This window comes from Chelonia mydas, chromosome 7, assembly GCF_015237465.2.
Source record: "Chelonia mydas isolate rCheMyd1 chromosome 7, rCheMyd1.pri.v2, whole genome shotgun sequence".
NCBI lineage: Eukaryota > Metazoa > Chordata > Testudines > Cheloniidae > Chelonia > Chelonia mydas.
Genome location: NC_057853.1, coordinates 3413194 through 3430705, shown reverse-complemented (window position 1 = coordinate 3430705; position 17512 = coordinate 3413194). Strand labels below are relative to the sequence as shown.

The window sequence follows — 17512 nt, the reverse complement described above, 5'->3', positions numbered from 1 at the left end:
GACAGATAAAACAATAAGTGTGTGTGTTCATGTGTGTGAGAGAGATTCGCAAGCTTTTAAAACTCTCTTTCCATTGACCTTTTTTAGACTGCCCTTGTCTAATGCATTTCAAGATGAGGTACACTTTATAACAGTTCTGAAGTGTTATAGTCCCATTGTCAAAAAGAAACTAGCAGATGCCTGCCTGTTTTTGACTACTTGATGTATCACCAGTGTTTACAATGAGCCAAACCTCTAAAATATAGTATGTTTTTTGTCTACACTCATCTTATCTTTTAAGATAAGAAAATCAAGGGGGAAACTGTACTTCAAATGTTCCCAAGCCAGTGAAGATGGACTTCAAGAAATCATTTTGTTCGAGTGCACTTGTGACATTGGTCCCCATGCAGTGCCGTTCTTGATGCAACAGCATTTGAACAGCTTTATGATTCTCTTCTGTTTTATAGTTTTGTGTTTCTGGCTGCAGTATTGTAACTTGTTTTGGAAGGAACCATAAGGGTCTGCCATACCAGGGCCAGACCTGTGCCTCCTTCCTTGTGCTCTCTGGCAAGTGAAAAGTCTTCCCCATGCGCAAGTGTCACTGCTGGTTGCACTTGCATTTGGCACCGAGGGACTAACTTTCTCAGAATCACTAACGGAGAAGCCTTTTCAGGCCGCTTAGGTTTGTTGTCTTACCAGAGTTTGACTTTATGGAAGAAATGTTATCCCACGCCCCACCCTTCAGCCTGCTGCTGCTCCCGCTGTTAGAAGCAAACAACGTATGAACAAAAGGGAGGAATTGCTCAGCATAATATAGCTGGATCATAATGTTATCATCATTACACTGTGAGCCTCCTTCATATCCCAGATATTAACAGTTTGCTCTTCTTGTGTGAATACAATGCCATTTTCAGCATAGAATTCTGTGGCCTTCTTTCCAGATTGTCTTCAAATCCAGTATCATGTGTTTAGATGTTTGGAAACTGAATTGAGGAGTGCCCTTTCATTAGGGTATGACAATGGAGATGAGAGCAAATGGTCATATCCTAATTCTTGTTTATCAATTAAGTCTTTGTAATAATGTGTCAGCAATTGCATATGCAAAGTGGGATACTAATTACATTCTGTATCGGACTATAACAGTGTAGTATTTTTGACTATGCTGTTTAGCTGCACCATGCATGAAGCCCTGAGTATCATTTATTAACAAAAATAATCTGCTTGTTTAATATGCTATGTATGAAGCTACACAACAAGATAATATTAATACTTTCAGAGCAAGTACACTAAAATACATGATTCGCTGTGGTTAATTAAAGATGCATGCAAATGACTTCTCTATATAGCTGCCACACCTATGTGGTGTTATCACTTGTGATAGTTCCGGTGAATTTCATCTGAGTGAGACACACTAGAAAGTGGAGCGTCCATTCTAGGGTCTGTCTGTCTCGAGTGTGTGCTCAGGAATGAGTTTTCTCTAAGACCTCAGTTAATGTTTCAGGGGGGTTGTTTTATGTGTTTTCTGTTGGTTTGTTTTGGAAAATATGTGCACAGTTGCAGTCTGTACTGTTGCACTTTCTGAAACACTGGAAGTGTTGTTCCGGGCAATGTCTTCTTCACAATGGGCTAGAACTGAGATACTGCACTTGAGCAAAGCTCACTCTTCTGCCTCTCCTTAAGAAGAATTTTGCAGTCATAAAGGCACAGCATATCCGATAGTGCAGCAATTCAGTAGTTTGCTCACGTAGATTGTTTTTTACATCTGTTTAAGGTGTGGAGATCTGAGCAGCAGCAGCGGGCAAATGTAGCAAGAGACTTAATTATCCAATCACTGCATGTTTATTAAAAAGAAGCTAGGTGGTGGATTTAATACCTGCACCACTCTCAACTGAGACGCTCCCTCCCTCAATTTGATTGCTATCTTAGTGCACAATTAAGCATGATGGGGTGGTAAGAAATTATTTATTGATACCTAAAGCGTCCTTCCATAAACATAATTGAAATCAGCTGATCAATATAATTGTGTTGCCAGATGTTATGTTAGGGGGAGTGTTACTGCTGCGGTCTCCTTTGTGGTCAAAGAGAAATTTACTAGCAACCACAGAGAAAACGTCCAAGTTTGAAGTCTAGTGCGCAGCGCAGTTGTTTGTTGCTTGAAAATTAATGATCAGTTAACCCGTCTAACAGTTATTTCCCCAATATTTGAGCAAAAGTTGCTTTAAAGGGGCTCCATAAACTCAAAAATCACATTACCTAGTATTATATCAAGTGTCATCTGTCACTTAGCCACAATGGGTGGGTGTGTTGCTGTAACCAAACGGGATTAGGGAAATCCCTTTTTCTCTATTATTTGTTTGTTTACTTTGTGCATTTGATAGGTCTTAGTGCCTAGGCAGCTTCACTGTATAATCAGTTTATCACTTTCTCCTGTTTGTTTTTTTTGTGGGTCTTTCATTAGTCAAGAGGGAAAACACCTTTTAAAAGTAGGAAAATATAATTGTACGACAAAAAAAATTGGCCCGGGGGCCTCAGAAGCTGGTATAAAACTCTTTTTAAAAAAACCTTGATGGGATTTCAAATTGACGGCCTCTCTTTAAACCCCAGTAAGGTTGGTGTACTTAAAGGTGAGTTTGCTTTTCATCATAATTTTTTGATTTTGGTAGTTTAGTATGTTGTCACTTTAAAAATTCATTGTGTTGACATTTAGTAAACTGCTCAAATATGCTTTACAATGCAGTTTCATTAGCTTTTTATTTTCTATTTATCTGGGGAGCCAGATTGATCATATGAATAACATATAAATAAAAATATGGAATGAGCGTGCCTTAATCCACTTTAGAAATCAAACTAATTCAGAATAGAATGCTCTTATTCCAGATTAACAAAAAATGAATCAGGAATACCTGTTCTGCTTTAAATTTGCATCCTACCTTAATCTGAATTAACCCTGTGTGGACAAGTCCTAAATATCACTTTTAGCTAAAATCTAGTGTAGATAACTGATACCACGTCGTGGTTCAAGACTAGCTGCACCTTGTGACCCAAAACAGCCTCTACAAAACAAAGTATTGTTTAATCTCAACAATAGGAACAAAGCATAACAGGAGAAAAAGGATTCTTAAGACACTATGTCTACACACCTTACTCTTTCCTAGAGGTGTAAGCAGGACTATTTTATCCCAGACACCTCAGGGGTTCACTCTGCTCCCCAGCTGTGCTTCGGGGGCTGTTTTTATCACCCCCAAAGTTCTTTGTTCTAGATTCCTTCCTCCCCCTCTCCCACTCTGAGCCGGACTGCTCGTCTCTGCATGGTCAGATGTAAAATTTCAAAACATGTACTGTCCTTTTAAGCATCACTTAATGGGGCTATTTGAAGCTATGTTCACTTTCCCGTGTATGTGCAGTTACCTCCTGCTGGAATTAACCCATTATACTGATATAACACACAGAACATATAATAGTCATAAAATACAGCTGGAAGCTCTCACACCCTTCAATCCAAACATCTCCTCCTATCAGGGGGACTGTGTTTTGCAGTGGCATGGGGATGGACTCCGATAGAACAGATCTGTCTTCTACCTTGGTCATCAATGTGTAGTGGGTGGATGCTCCCTGTGCTTCAGCTGATATGCAGTAGAGCCAGACATTTTGGGCTCCTTTCGTCTGGCTTCCTGTTCATTTTCTCCCTACCTATCTTGAAGGCAAGTTGCAGCAGTTTGGGGATTGTCACTTCTTTATAACAGAAATGTGCTTGAATGAGGAAGAAAGAATGAAGGAAGAAGATGCCCAAACCATGGCTCTACTTTTTTGATTGTTGCAGAACCTTTCTGCCAAGTATGCATGGAGAAGTGCAAGGTGGAAAACAATAGATTTTAGCCAAGAAGTGTCAGTTCCTTATTAAAAGTTAAAACCAAGAATACCCAGGGGTCTTTCCATGGTCACAGTGCCTGGACACTGGAATGGAAGATCGTTCTTAGCGGTGAGTGACTCAGAAGAGCTACCTAAATCTTCCCCTGTTTACACAGCGAAGAGAAGGAAAAGACAGCATGCATACAACTGTGAAAAGTCTCACATCACAGGTCACTTTTGATGGGCTTGCCCGCAGCCCAGCAGGATTCTGGTTCCTCAAGTAGGACTGCAGGCAGGCAGCAAAGACTTCCTCTTGCAGTGACCCCTCCAGTCAGGTTGCCCAAACTCACTGCCCAGTAGCTCCCTCCTGTGAATGGAAAAGAGAGGTCAGCAAGAACTCTGCAGGGCAGCAGCTAGTTTTCCCTACATGGCTTCTCTCTTCAGTAGAACCTGCACACTCCCTGGTCTTCAGATTGAAGATGAGTTTTTTTCAAAACTGCCAAAGTCTCATGGGAAAGTGAAAAGGTCTTACTCTCCAATGTCATTCAGGCATTTCTGAAAATGTCAGCCTGAGAGTTCTTACTGTGTATTTCCTTATTTTTTCCTGATCCGTTTCTTTCTTCCTGGGAGAGCAGTTTCTGTTTCCTCTCCAGGGGTTGCTAGGCAGATCCCATCCATTGTGAACTGGTTTCCAACAGAATAGAAATAAGGTTTCAGAGTAGCAGCCGTGTTAGTCTGTATTCGCAAAAAGAAAAGGAGTACTTGTGGCACCTTAGAGACTAACCAATTTATTTGAGCATAAGCTTTCGTGAGCTAAAGCACACTTCATCGGATGCAAGCTGTAGCTCACGAAAGCTTATGCTCAAATAAATTGGTTAGTCTCTAAGGTGCCACTAGTACTCCTTTTCTTTTTGAGTATAGAAATAAGTATTTTTACCTGTTAATTTGTTTCCCACTTTGAGGGACACTATGTTATAACAACTGCCCTGAGGTGCAGATCAGTTTGGTTTGTTAAAATGAGTATCAGTTCTGCTCAGTTATGACTCAGTTCCTTGTGCCCTTTATTATAAAGGATGCTTAGTGATTTGTTATGAAGTGCTGCATGGGATGCTTTGTCGTTGGCAGTACTCCACGGGAGACGTGGGAGGGACAGGAATCCAGACAGAAGGGACCTGACTAGTGACTGGTTCTCAAAAGCTGGTCTCTCTCACCAACAGAAGTTGGTTGAATAAAAGCTATCACCTCACATGCCTTGTCTCTCTAATGGCTGGTTCTGTCAGCTGTCTAGTGCAGGAGGTTGAGTCTGATGCACGTTAGTGCAGAACCCAGATTGGAAGGTCAAAATTCTTCTTCCATTTCTGACTCCTGTGACGCCCTTGTGGCTTTTGGACTTGTGACTCTCTCTTTCCTGCAAATTACAAGCTCAGTGACTTGTCACAAAAATTGATCACTATCATTATAAATTAGGCTGTGTGAACCTTGAGGGTTTCAGAAAGGGATTGAGAGAAACCACCTGCAGTTTGCTTAGCAAGAAGTAGAAGTGACCCCCCTCAGAGTCATTTGGGAGGGTGAAGGGTGAGTTACATGCATTTGAGCATTCTTCCAGGATGGTGGGGGTTAGATCTGTGGGAGGGCTGGCTGAAGGGAGGTTGGTCCACCAGCATCCCAGTTGTCTGAACAAACTCATTCTATGTTCGCCATCTAAAGGTACTTGCTGTAGTACTGATCTCCTCGCCACAATATTAAAAGTAGCATTACATTTATTCCAGAGTGCCTTTTGGTATCCTAGGGTTGGTCCCTTTATACTGAGGGATTCCTCTCTTCCCTCCTTGGTCTGTCATTCTTTAGCACCTGTTGCTGAAAGAAGGCTGCTATGGAAAGGTGGGTTTTGCAGACAGCTCTGAAAAAGGTCGGGTCAGGCCATGTTCTGACCTCCTTTGGCCGGGTGTCCTGCCACAAAGGCCTCTGTCTCGTGGGAACGTCACTCTGTGCACTTCAGTGTCCCCGCTGAACTCAGTTCTCTCTGGAGGTCGCAGAACGAGAGTGAGTGTGTCTGAGCCCATCAAGGGCCTAAATGTTATGTCCTGAATTGGATGTGGAAGCCTGGAAGAAGTGAGTGGAAGGTGCAGATCACTGGTGATGTGCTTTCACCGTCAGTTCTGCTCCACAGGTGAGTTTCTGAGCGTTACGCAAGCTGAGCTTTGAGTATCCTCAGCTGTCAGCTCCAGATACAGACAGTTACAGTAACCCAGCCTTGAGCTGAGAAAGGCCTCAATCACAGTTGCTAGGTCATCATTCAAGAGAAATGGACAGAGCCTCCTGACAATCTGAAGGTGGAAGGAGACTTTTCTTAATAGTGTTTTTACATGTCTGCCAAGGAACAGAGACAATACTCTTGCTTTGAGTTTTCCCTTAGCCTTTTCGACTTTAGTGTATAGGACTGGGTGGGTGATTGTCCCTTTTGTTAACCATGCCAACTAGTGAATCATTTGCTGATACTTTCTAAGTCAGCCATTGGTGGAGCTTGAGGCAGTTAATAACAGGTCTGCTGACAGTTGAAGCAGATGACTTAGTATCTTTGTTGGCCAAGGCTCTGGACTCAGCGTGTCCCAGCTATTTGTGCGTTACTCAAGAAATTGTCCAGCTTTCAGTTCCTACAATTCATTTGAATATTTTTTTTTAGATGGTGCTGGATGCCTTTGCTATCACATGTGAATTTTCCTCTCAGCACAACCACAGAGTCTCACTTATCTCCACTTGCCTATAATGGCAGTCTACTGCTTGGTCCAAACGATGTATAAGAAAATATTTCTCTGACCATTCAGAGAACCAGAGGGAAAAACCCTGATAGGAGCTGCCAAGAAGTTGTAATCTGCTTCTCTCGCCTTCAGGTAGGATTAGCTATATCAAATTATTCCTTTGGCATAGTTACTCTGGCTTTTCTATCTGCCCCTCCTTACCCTCACATGTTTCTTGGTTAAATATACGCAGTATTAACATTTTGATATACAGGTTTCTCTTGAGGGATAATTCCCATATTAAATTAGAAAATTGTTGTTTTCTCAAAGCAGGGAGAGACAGCAAAGCGAGTTAGTGGGTTTTTTAAAATTTCTGTTTTATTGCATGTTTCCTTCTGATGCTCAAAGTGTCCAGGTTTCCAGATACAGATTACAGTGGAGGACAAAATTGTTTCCTGCATCCCGTGTAGTGGTTTTCATGTAAGAGTGATAAAATAGTGTCAGGAGCATTACAACAGTTGGTTCTGCTACTTTGCTTGGAGGGTGGTGTGGAGAGAGAGAGAGAAATATGTTCTCTTTTACATAGTTTAAAGGCAAAATAGGGTGTGTGAATGCAATGGTGAGGTTTAAGTATCGCTCCAGTCAAGGGATTCCCCAGGTTAAGGTTGTTTTAACACTATTAACTCAGCCGTGTTGCACAATAAGGCACTAAAAAGGAGACCCTCGGAAATGCGTCATGTGAGCAAAATGGCAGAATTGACATTGAGGGAGCAAAATTAACTTTGGGGATTAACTGAATCTAGACGCTTGGCATTTCAGCCACAGTGTTGTATTAATGTGAGGAGGTGGTTCTGCACTTGCTTGCTCAGGAAATTTGAGGCTTGATGTTTAAAGGCTTCTAGTCTGGCAGATCTGGCCTCTGCAGAGTTTAGGGCTCCACTTACTCTGAGCTCTGTCTCCTCTGCTGGGCCTTGTTCTTGGCTTTGCAATAATTAGTGGCTGCAACAGTCTTCAAAGGGCATCTTGCTGAAGTTATGACTGCAGGATTTGTCTTTGAAATAGAAATCATCAATCTGGCATTTGAAACTGTTCCGTTTCCATCAGTGGAGTAGTGTCCTGCATTGGGGCCTCCTTAACATATGTGGCCTTTAAATTTACTGAAATTCAAAAGTTAAAATGCAAGTGCCAGAAATTGCTGAGTTTAAACAGTTGTTACTTTAAATCTACTAACCGCATTTTCTTCATATTTGTCTTGGTTTTTAATCTCAGTGAGATTTAGACTCCTGTGTTTGATATTTGACTTGGGCTCCTGGGCATGGTTCAGATATTATAATCTAACTGGCAGTACACACTAAGTTAAAAAGTCCTAGAGCAGTTTCTGTTTTTCATTAGCTCATAACTTTCCTAAACATTTACCATAGGGGCTGAAATTTTACATGCATAGGGTCTAGGGTAACCACCCATCCCAAATTGGGCTGCTCAGTCCCGAAACTTCTGTACCTGGAAAGATAATGGAGTAAAGAATTAAGCAATCAATTTGCAAACATCCAGAAGATAATAAGGTGATAAGTAACAGTCAGCAGGGATTTCTCAAGAACAGATCATGTCAAACCAACCTGATAGCTTTCTTTGACAGGGTAACAAGCCTTGTGGATAGGAGGGAAGCTGTAGATGTGGTATATCTTGACTTTAGTAAAGCTTTTGATACTGTCTCGTATGACCATCTCATAAACAAACTAGGGAAATGCAACCCAGATGGAGCTACTATAAGCTGGTTGGAAAACCGTTCCCAGGGTGTAGTTATCAGTGGTTCACAGTCATGCTGGAAGGGCATAAAGAGTGGGGTCCCACAGAGATCAGTTCTGGGTCCAGTTCTGTTCAATATCTTCATCAGTGATTTAGATATCTACATAGAGAGTACACTTATAAAGTTTGTGGAGGATACGAAGCTGGGAGGGGTTGCAAGTGCTTTGGAGGATAGATTCAAATTCAAAATGATCTGGACAAACTTGAGAAATGGTCTAAAGTAAATAGGATGACGTTCAATAAGGACAAATGCAAAGTACTCCATTTAGGAAGGAACAATCAGTTGCACACATACAAAATGGGAAATGACTGCCTAGGAAGGAGTACTGTGGAAAGGGATCTGGGGGTCATAGTGGATCACAAGCTAAATATGAGTCAACAGTGCAACACTGTTGCAAAAAAAGCGAACATCATTCTGGGATGTATTAGCAGGAGTGTTGTAAGCAAGACATGAGAGGTAATTCTTCCACTCTACTCCACGCTGATTAGGCCTCAACTGGAGTATTATGTCCAGTTCTGGGCGCCACATTTCAGGAAAGATGTGGACAAATTGGAGAAAGTCCAGAGAAGGGCAACAACAAAATGAGTAAAGGTCTAGAAAAATGAACTATGAGGGAAGATTGAAAAAAATTGGGTTTGTTTAGTCTGGAAAAGAGAAGAGTGATAGGGGACATGATAAGTTTTCAACTATATAAAAGGTTGTCACAAGGAGGAGGGAGAAGAATTGTTCTTAACCTCTGAGGATCGGACGAGAAGCAATGGGCTTAAATTACAGCATAGGAGATTTAGGTTGGACATTAGGAAAAACTTCCAGGCTGTCAGGGTGGTTAAGCACTGGAATAAACTACCTAGCGAGGCTGTGGAATCTCCATCATTGGAGATTTTCAAGAGCAGGTTGGACAAACACCTGTCAAGGTTGGTCTAGATAGTACTTAGTCCTGCCATGAGTGCAGGGGACAGGATTAGATGACCTCTCAAGGTCCTTTCCATTCCTATGATTCTATGAAATGCAGAGTTCAAGTCCTGGTCCCGGGATGAATGACTCCAGGACAGCATTTGTCCCGGATACTCTGTGGTGCCACACTGTGTGTGCTCGAGGCTCAAGGGTGGCACCAGGTTCTTCCTGATGGAGGGAGGGCTGAGGTGGGTCTTAGCTCCCCGAGGCCCTGCACGCTGGCCAGGCCAGAAGCTGAAGCCGACAGTAGTAAGAGCTGCCCGGGAAGCCCCGGACCCTCCACCTATCCTGGGTCATGTACCTTGGGGGGTGGGGACATGGGCTGGAGGCTGCTGTTGGGCACCCTGGCCCCACCCAAGGCAGGTAGAGGGTCTGGAGCTCCCCCCAGTGGTCTGGGCTGCCTGGGCGGCTCTTACAATGGCCTGGCTCCAGCTTCTGGCCTGGCCAGGAGATGGAGGCTCGGGGAAAGGCGGGGGAGGGGGGCAGGAGGCGGGGCTCTTGCATGTGTCCCTCTTTTGTATTTTGAAAAGATGGTCACCCTACTAGTGTCCTTTGAATGTGACTAAAATTGGAGTGAAATCCCATCAGCCTTATTTTGTGTGTATGTGTGTGTGTGTCTCTGTGTGTTACCACATAACATATAAGATGTGTGGAATGTCTAAGTTAATGTTGCTGTTACACTCCTTAACTTTTCCACTTCTTGATTTTCTGTGTGTGTAGCTCTACATACTTATTGTATTAATGTAGCTTTTGCATTAATTATAGGAGAAGTGGCTTAAATTTTCAGAAGTGCTTAGTGGTTCTGAATGCCTTGATTTGTGGGTGCCCAACTTTGCACAACTTAGAAACAATTGGTTTCTGAAGTGTTTAGCACCAACAAGCTAAAATCACGTTGGGCCCCGAAACCGTGATCACTTGTTTGAAAATGTAGTCCATAAGGGTTTCTCAGTCAAGCAGCTGTGACTTTGCAATGTCAAAGTAAGAATGATCTGTCTCACTCTCACTTTATTTAAAGCCGGATGATATAGTTTGATTTACAAAATATTTATGCAATTTAACGTCCACTCCACTACTTGCAGTGCTATTTGGCAGAGTTATCTTTTTCGGAATATTTATAGTGTGTGCTCCAAAGGTTAGAGCACAGACTGTGAATCATGCGTTCTGGGTTCTAATCCTGCCTCTGCTGCTCACTCTCCTCATAAGCTTAAGCAAATCATTCTTTGCCTCCATTTCCCCCATTTATACGATGGGGGTGATATTTCTTACCTGCCAAGGAGATTGGAAGGCTTAATTTGCTAAGTGTTGTGAAAAATACTTTGAGTGCCCTGGATGAGGGTTGCCATAGAAACATCAATAAGTGGTGAGACATGTTGCTAACTGACCAGTATAATTCAGATTTGAGGTTACTGATTTTTGTATGTTGACCCTGTTCAAATTCACCAAATTATGTCAGACAATGAAATGTCTGAAGTATTAACAAAATCTATTTAAAACTCTCTGTTTAGAGCTCCCATCCTGTGGGTACTGACCCATAGGGGAAGGAGAGTTCACCAGCAAGGGTGGCTTGTCACTACCCAATCTTGATCCCATTCCCTGTCTTTGGGTTTGTACTCAAGTAAATGTTCTCAGACATTTGCAGATGATTTTTCCTTAAACAGCAGAAGATCCCCATGGTGGTACTTCCTCTCTTGTTCCTTTTAAGCAAAGTTGGATCAGAAGGAAATCATTGTAGTTGTACATCTGTGAGGAACCAATTGTAAGTGCCTGCCGTAGGGTCACAGTAGGAAATAATTTGAGAATTTTAGCTTGGACGGACACTGATGACTGATTACAATAGGGAAATGCCCTCAATGAATATCCATGGAAGTTTTAATTTTTCTGCTAAAGTTGCTGGGCCAAATTGTCCTGGTGTAAATCAATGTAGCTTCCAGATTTGGCTGAGTACTTTAAATACATTTAATAAGAGTTGAGGCCAGTGTCCCCTCTCATTTTTGACAGGCCGTGTGCACAAAAAATTTCTTCTGTGCAAATTGTTGTGCGTGCGGTGTTTCGCCATATGCACGGGGTTTAGGATCTGTGTGCACGCACACACGCGCACAGCTTAGAGGGAACAGTGGTTGAGGCTAAGGGGAGAGATTTGAGCTGTTACTGGTAATTTGTACGGCGATTCCCCAGGTAGTTCACAGAAATCCATTTAATAAAATGATTATGCAAACCAAATCTCTGAAATGCTGTACTGGGAATCAAACTTAAACCCTTGCTCTTCTAAGACAAAGGCACTTCTTTGGTGTTTGAAATAACAAAGTCGCGTTATTTGGATGCTGGGGTATAATGCACAAGGTTCAGTAGTTTGACATTACTAAAGGGCCCACTATTTTTGATTAAGCACGTTTGGTCAAAGTTTATTAAATTTGGTAAACACTTTTAAGCTCTTGGCTATAAGCTTTGATGATGTTTTACTGTCAAGGTTAGTAAGGAAATCGGGTGTCATGGTGCTGGGAATAGCAGCTCCTTAGCTTTTTATGAATAAGTATGTTTTCTTGATACAAGGTATTATATCTGTGAGGTAATCGCCCTTGAAAGCTAACACCTCCAAGAGTGCCAGTTCTGTGCTTCGCTTAGTGTTTAAAGAATTCAGATGTGTATCCATTCAGGCTGGGATTCTAGACTGATTGAAGACTAGGGATGGCCTTAAAACACTTACTGTGATGAACATCTTAAGTAATTTGGCTTCTCTGGAATTTTAGTCAGCCAGGTAGATTACACATCTTTCAGGAACTCTCAGGCTGGAAAATGTTTCAGTGCTTGTTTGTTTTCCTATTTCTCCCTTTATACTAACCATCTCAATTGCAGCTATGTGCCGTGGAGCTGACATGTCTAAATATGGTCCATGGTCAAGAAAGCATGTGCTTCAGGTCTGCTGAGAGCTAATGTACTTGGTCCTGCTTAATTGTCAGTTGTTAAACTTTGTTAAAAGACAGCTTAAAATGTATTAAAATACCCTCCTAACATTACACTTCCATATGCAAATTACACTTACTTACCTGAAGAACTTGCAGTCCAAACAAACAAGGCAGATGAAGACTAGGAAAGGAGAGCACCCAGGGTAGTGGGGGGCAAATACCATGTTAGTTCTGCTATTTTTTTTAAAAACTCTGAAATTGGCTGTCTCTTGAGAATCCAGGAGCTGATAAGGATCCAGAAACATGTCTAAATTATGAATATCTTGGACTAAAAGTTGGAAACTTCCTCTGATGGTAAGGGAAGCTCGAGAATTCAGTGTCCATACAGCATCAGCAACCTCTGGCCTGCTTTTCTCCACTGTGGCAGCAAGAACCTAAGGGAAAGGAACTTAAAGCCCGACTTTCACATCTGCCCTGCAATATGCACAAAATTACATGTTTTTACTCATTATTTCATATTGTGTTAAAAACAAAGAATGATTTAGCTTCTGTCATTGCCAGTGTATGCTTGTGATTGCTGATTCTCCGTACCCAACAAGGGTTCTTCCTTGGGGTCCTGCTCCTCTCAAGGCTGGCCCTGCATATTAAACTACCAGTACTTGTTTTAAGATGTATAACTTCTTTATAATACGATTTGTGTCTGTGTTATAATGAGCCTAAAGGAGTGCTATTGTGATTCAAGGGAGAAAAATACAAGAATATGAGACACTTTTGCAACAGAAAAAGTCCATTCTATCCTTCATGCCATCTTCTTTTAAGCATTATCTTTATCCCACCTCGCTGCTCCTCCATCACCAGGCTAAAATCGACTTTTTGTCTCTGAATCACATCTGTGTCAGTTCGATGACATATTCTTCGTGTTTATTATTGTTAATATGAAACAGATATGCATGAGACCCCTTGTTAAATTAAATTTTCTAATATTTAGATTAGTTCTAATTTCTTTTTTGAACCTTTTACCAATGTGTAAAATATCTGTCGCAACTTTATCAGTCCCTGTTATAATTTGGGGAACTTCTCAGGTCACCAAAAGGTCTTCTGCTTTAAAACAAAATATGACTGATTCTCGAGACTTGATTTCTCTTTGCTTTTCTCTGCTACAATTTCTCAAGACAATAGTATCCTTCTTGCGGAACAGTGGTCAGAAGCACACAGCTAATTCCAGATGGGATCTAAAAAAATAAATCAATAATAATATTCAGAAGCTTTTTTTTTTGCCATGCTATCCCTCTTCCAGTACTGTGTAGTATCTTGCCTTTACCTTCTGCTTCAAAGACAGATTTTTGTATCCACGCTGAACCATTTAACTGGCTAATGTGATTGGAGCATCTGTCTCCTTTGTTAGAGCCTAGCTGTAAGGAACCCTGCCAGTGGTAATTTCTGTTATAAAGAGCAAAAGGAAGGTGAGGTAGTAGGGTTTAAGAAAAGAGAATGTGGATTTACAAATGGCAGCCATTTGTGGATTAGTTTCTATATTTGTAATCTCTGCAAAGTTTACATTTTCATTTCCACTGTTCTCAGTATAAAAGGCCTGAGGAATGGATTACTGTAGTATTTGCTACATGGTTTTTTACATTGGGTCATCGTGCATGTTAATTGCATGGAAGCATTAACTGCTTTAAAAAATAAAATCTATTACGGTTGAATCTGAACCAAATTTATCACCTGGCCTAAAGGGACTAAGACAAGATGAAGAGATGCAAGATAGTCTTTTCTAAAAGGCTTGCGTTATAGTTGAAGTTCATTTGAAGCCAGAAAATTCATTTGAAATGAATTCCTTTTCAAGGTGGTAATAGAATAACGTGTGGTACAAATCTGACATCTAACTCAGTGCGAGAGTGAATGTGACAGATGGGCTGGATCCATAAAAGGAGTTGCTTTCATGAGATTCACACTTTATAGTCTCCAGGTACAGAAGCAGGAAAATAAATGGCAGGATAGATACTTTCCCATTGTTAATGAGGCACACTGAGTCTGGGGTACAAAACCATTTCTGTTTCATGCAGCTAGAAAAGTATAGTGGTGATTGGCAATGAATATCTAGCCCTCCCTCTGCACAGGTAAAATCTTCACCTAAGTTGACTTCATTCTTTTTCATCTCCAACTTCCTCCCTTACATCGGTGCTCTCCAATGTATCTTTTGTACCTTTTCTCATCCTCCTAAATAGCTGCTTGTGCTGTCTTCTGTCTCTCTCCTCTCCTTTTCCTTCTGTTATGAATTTGGCAAGGCTGACTTGACAAGACCAAGAAAGAAAGGGTTGGCAGCACCTGATGTGGTGTAGAAACTGCTGTTACCCCAGAATGTGACTGGAGTGACAAACAAAGCTGCATAATCCTACGTAACTGCTCTCCAGGGGCTCTAACCGACACTGGGGCCAGCTCAGATTAACCCAGGGAATCAGGGAGCTGGGCAAACTACCCGAGTAGATCTGTGGACCGGGTACAATTCAGGCCTTACATTGTATAAAAACTTAAACCCAACATCAGCTTTTCAATATCAGGAGAAGAACATTTTTTATCATACATGTTATTCCTGACATCATTTTATGTCAAATTATTTTTTCTAAAATTCTCTTACAGCATATTACAGAAAAGATGCAGCTCATTGGAATTAGAGAGGGCCAGTGAGGATGATCAAAGAACTTTCTTCTAGGCAGGAGGCATCTGTTTGTGTCATGTCCTCAAAGTCTGATTTCAGCAATGTAATTAACTCTTGGGCGTGATGAAAAGAGATGTGAATGCCACACTTGTGCAATCTCCTTCGTTGATTTATATTCTTATTTTGTTTGCACATTCAATCAGGAAGCATCTGTTGAGATTTTTTGCTTTATCTTTTTTGAATGATTTTTTAAAAAAGAAAACACCAAAAAACAGATAGAACCAACACCCCTTCCCTCCCCCCGCAACAATAACCAAAACCAGATTCAGCAAAATGCAAATTAATAGAGGCAAATGAGATTTTTGGATGGAAAATAAAGGTTTTTATTTTGTTTTTGTGCAGTGTGTCCTAAAGCTTTCAATGGCACTTCAGGTGTGTTGTGTAATACGTACTCTGCAGCATTTTCCAAGAACTGATTTAAAAATTTATTTGTGATTAGTGAACAGTCTCAGTGGAAAGAAAAGGAGGACTTGTGGCACCTTAGAGACAAACAAATTTATCTGAGCATAAGCTTTCTTGAGCTACAGCTCATTTCATCGGATGCATGTAGTGGAAAATACAGTGGGGAGATTTTATATACACAGAGAACATGAAACAATGGGTGTTACCATATACACTGTAACAAGAGTGATCAGGTAAGGTGATCTATTACCAGCAGGAGAGTGGGGGGAGGGGAGGGGTAATCAAGGTGGGCCGTTTCCAGCAGTTGACAAGAATGTGTGAGGAACAGTTGGGGTGGGGGGGAATAAACATGGGGAAATAGTTTTACTTTGTGTAATGACACATCCACTCCCAGTCTCTATTCAAGCCTAGGTTAATTGTATCCAGTTTGCAAATTAATTCCAATTCAGCAGTCTCTTGTTGGAGTCTTTTTTTGAAGTTTTTTTGTTGAAGAATTGCCACTTTTAGGTCTGTAATCGCGTGACCAGAGAGATTGAAGTGTTCTCCGACTGGTTTTTGAATGTTATAATTCTTGTCGTCTGATTTGTGTCCATTTTATTCTTTTACGTAGAGACTGTCCAGTTTGACCAATGTACATGGCAGAGGGGCATTGCTGGCACATGATGGCATATATCACGTTGGTAGATGTGCAGGTGAACGAGCCTCTGATATTGTGGCTGATGTGATTAGGTCCTATGATGGTATCCCCTGAATAGATATGTGGGCACAGTTGGCAACGGGCTTTGTTGCAAGGATAGGTTCCTGGGTTAGTGTTTTTGTTGTGTGGTGTGTAGTTGCTGGTGAGTATTCGCTTCAGGTTGGGGGGCTGTCTGTAAGCAAGGACTGGCCTGCCTCCCAAGATCTGTCAGAGTGATGGGTCGTCCTTCAGGATAGGTTGTAGATCCTTGATGATGCGTTGGAGAGGTTTTAGTTGGGGGCTGAAGGTGATGGCTAGTGGCGTTCTGTTATTTTCTTTGTTGGGCCTGTCCTGTAGTAGGTAACTTCTGGGTACTCTTCTGGCTCTGTCAATCTGTTTCTTCACTTCAGCAAGTGGATATTGTAGTTGTAAGAACGCTTGATAGAGATCTTGTAGGTGTTTGTCTCTGTCTGATGTGTTGGAGCAAATGTGTTGTATCGTAGAGCTTGGCTGTAGACAATGGATCGTGTGGTGTGGTCTGGATGAAAGCTGGAGGCGTTTAGGCAGGCAGAGCGGTCAGTAGGTTTCTGGTATAGAGTGATGTTTATGTGACCATCGCTTATTAGCACCGTAGTGTCCAGGAATGAGAGACTGCTGAATTGGAATTAATTTGCAAACTGGACACCATTAACTTAGGCTTGAATAAAGACTGGGAGTGGATGTGTCATTACACAAAGTAAAACTATTTCCCCATGTTTATTTCCCCCCCGCCCCACTGTTCCTCACATGTTCTTGTCAACTCCTGGAAATGGCTCACCTTGATTATCCCCCTCCGGCCCTCCCGGCTCTCCTGCTGGTAAGAGCTCACCTTACCTGATCACTCTGGTTACAGTGTGTATGGTAACACCCATTGTTTCGTGTTCTCTGTGTATGTAAAATCTCCCCACTGTATTTTCCACTGAATGCATCCAGTGAAGTGAGCTGTAGCTCACGAAAGCTTATGCTCAAATAAATTTGTTAGTTTCTAAGGTGCCACAAGTCCTCCTTTTCTTTTTGCGGATACAGACTAACATGGCTGCTACTCTGAAACCAGTCTCAGTGGAGAGTGCCTTTTTCAGCTGTTAATAAAACTACTGCAGCACTTCCGGGGGAATCAGTTTTATGAGAGAGACAGTTGTGGGTGAAGCGCATCTACTGTTTCTGGCACCTACACCCTCTGTCTAGATGCAATATGTAAGAATAAACATTTCAAGGCAAGGTGATTTAGTTAATTTGCTGTTTGGTCATATTGCACTTCTAAATGTTCACATCTTCTTGGGATTTATACTTTTCCTTTTCGAGTATTGTTTGTTCCTCTGCCTTTTTTTTTTTTTTTTAAAGAAAGGCAAAATCAGTGATGTTTCATACGTCCTTTATACTTGTATACTGTTGAATAAAGTGTGTATCAAACATGTCTGGTGTCATGAGGTTGAACAGCAAGTACAC

At 41.6% G+C, this 17512-nt stretch overlaps 1 protein-coding gene across 22 annotated transcripts in view; it reads left to right on the top strand.

Annotated features, from left to right (window-relative positions):
• FHIT (fragile histidine triad diadenosine triphosphatase) overlaps window positions 1-17512 on the top strand; it is a 1053300-nt gene that overhangs the window by 330622 nt on the left and 705166 nt on the right. For 16 of the 22 annotated variants that reach the window (XM_043552284.1, XM_043552281.1, XM_043552278.1 and 13 more), the window contains one exon: window positions 6512-6719. The exons of the other annotated variants lie outside the window; for them this stretch is intronic. The gene's annotated coding sequence lies outside the window, so the exon portion shown is untranslated. The remainder of the gene's footprint in view (window positions 1-6511; window positions 6720-17512) is intronic. 22 annotated transcript variants of the gene reach the window in all.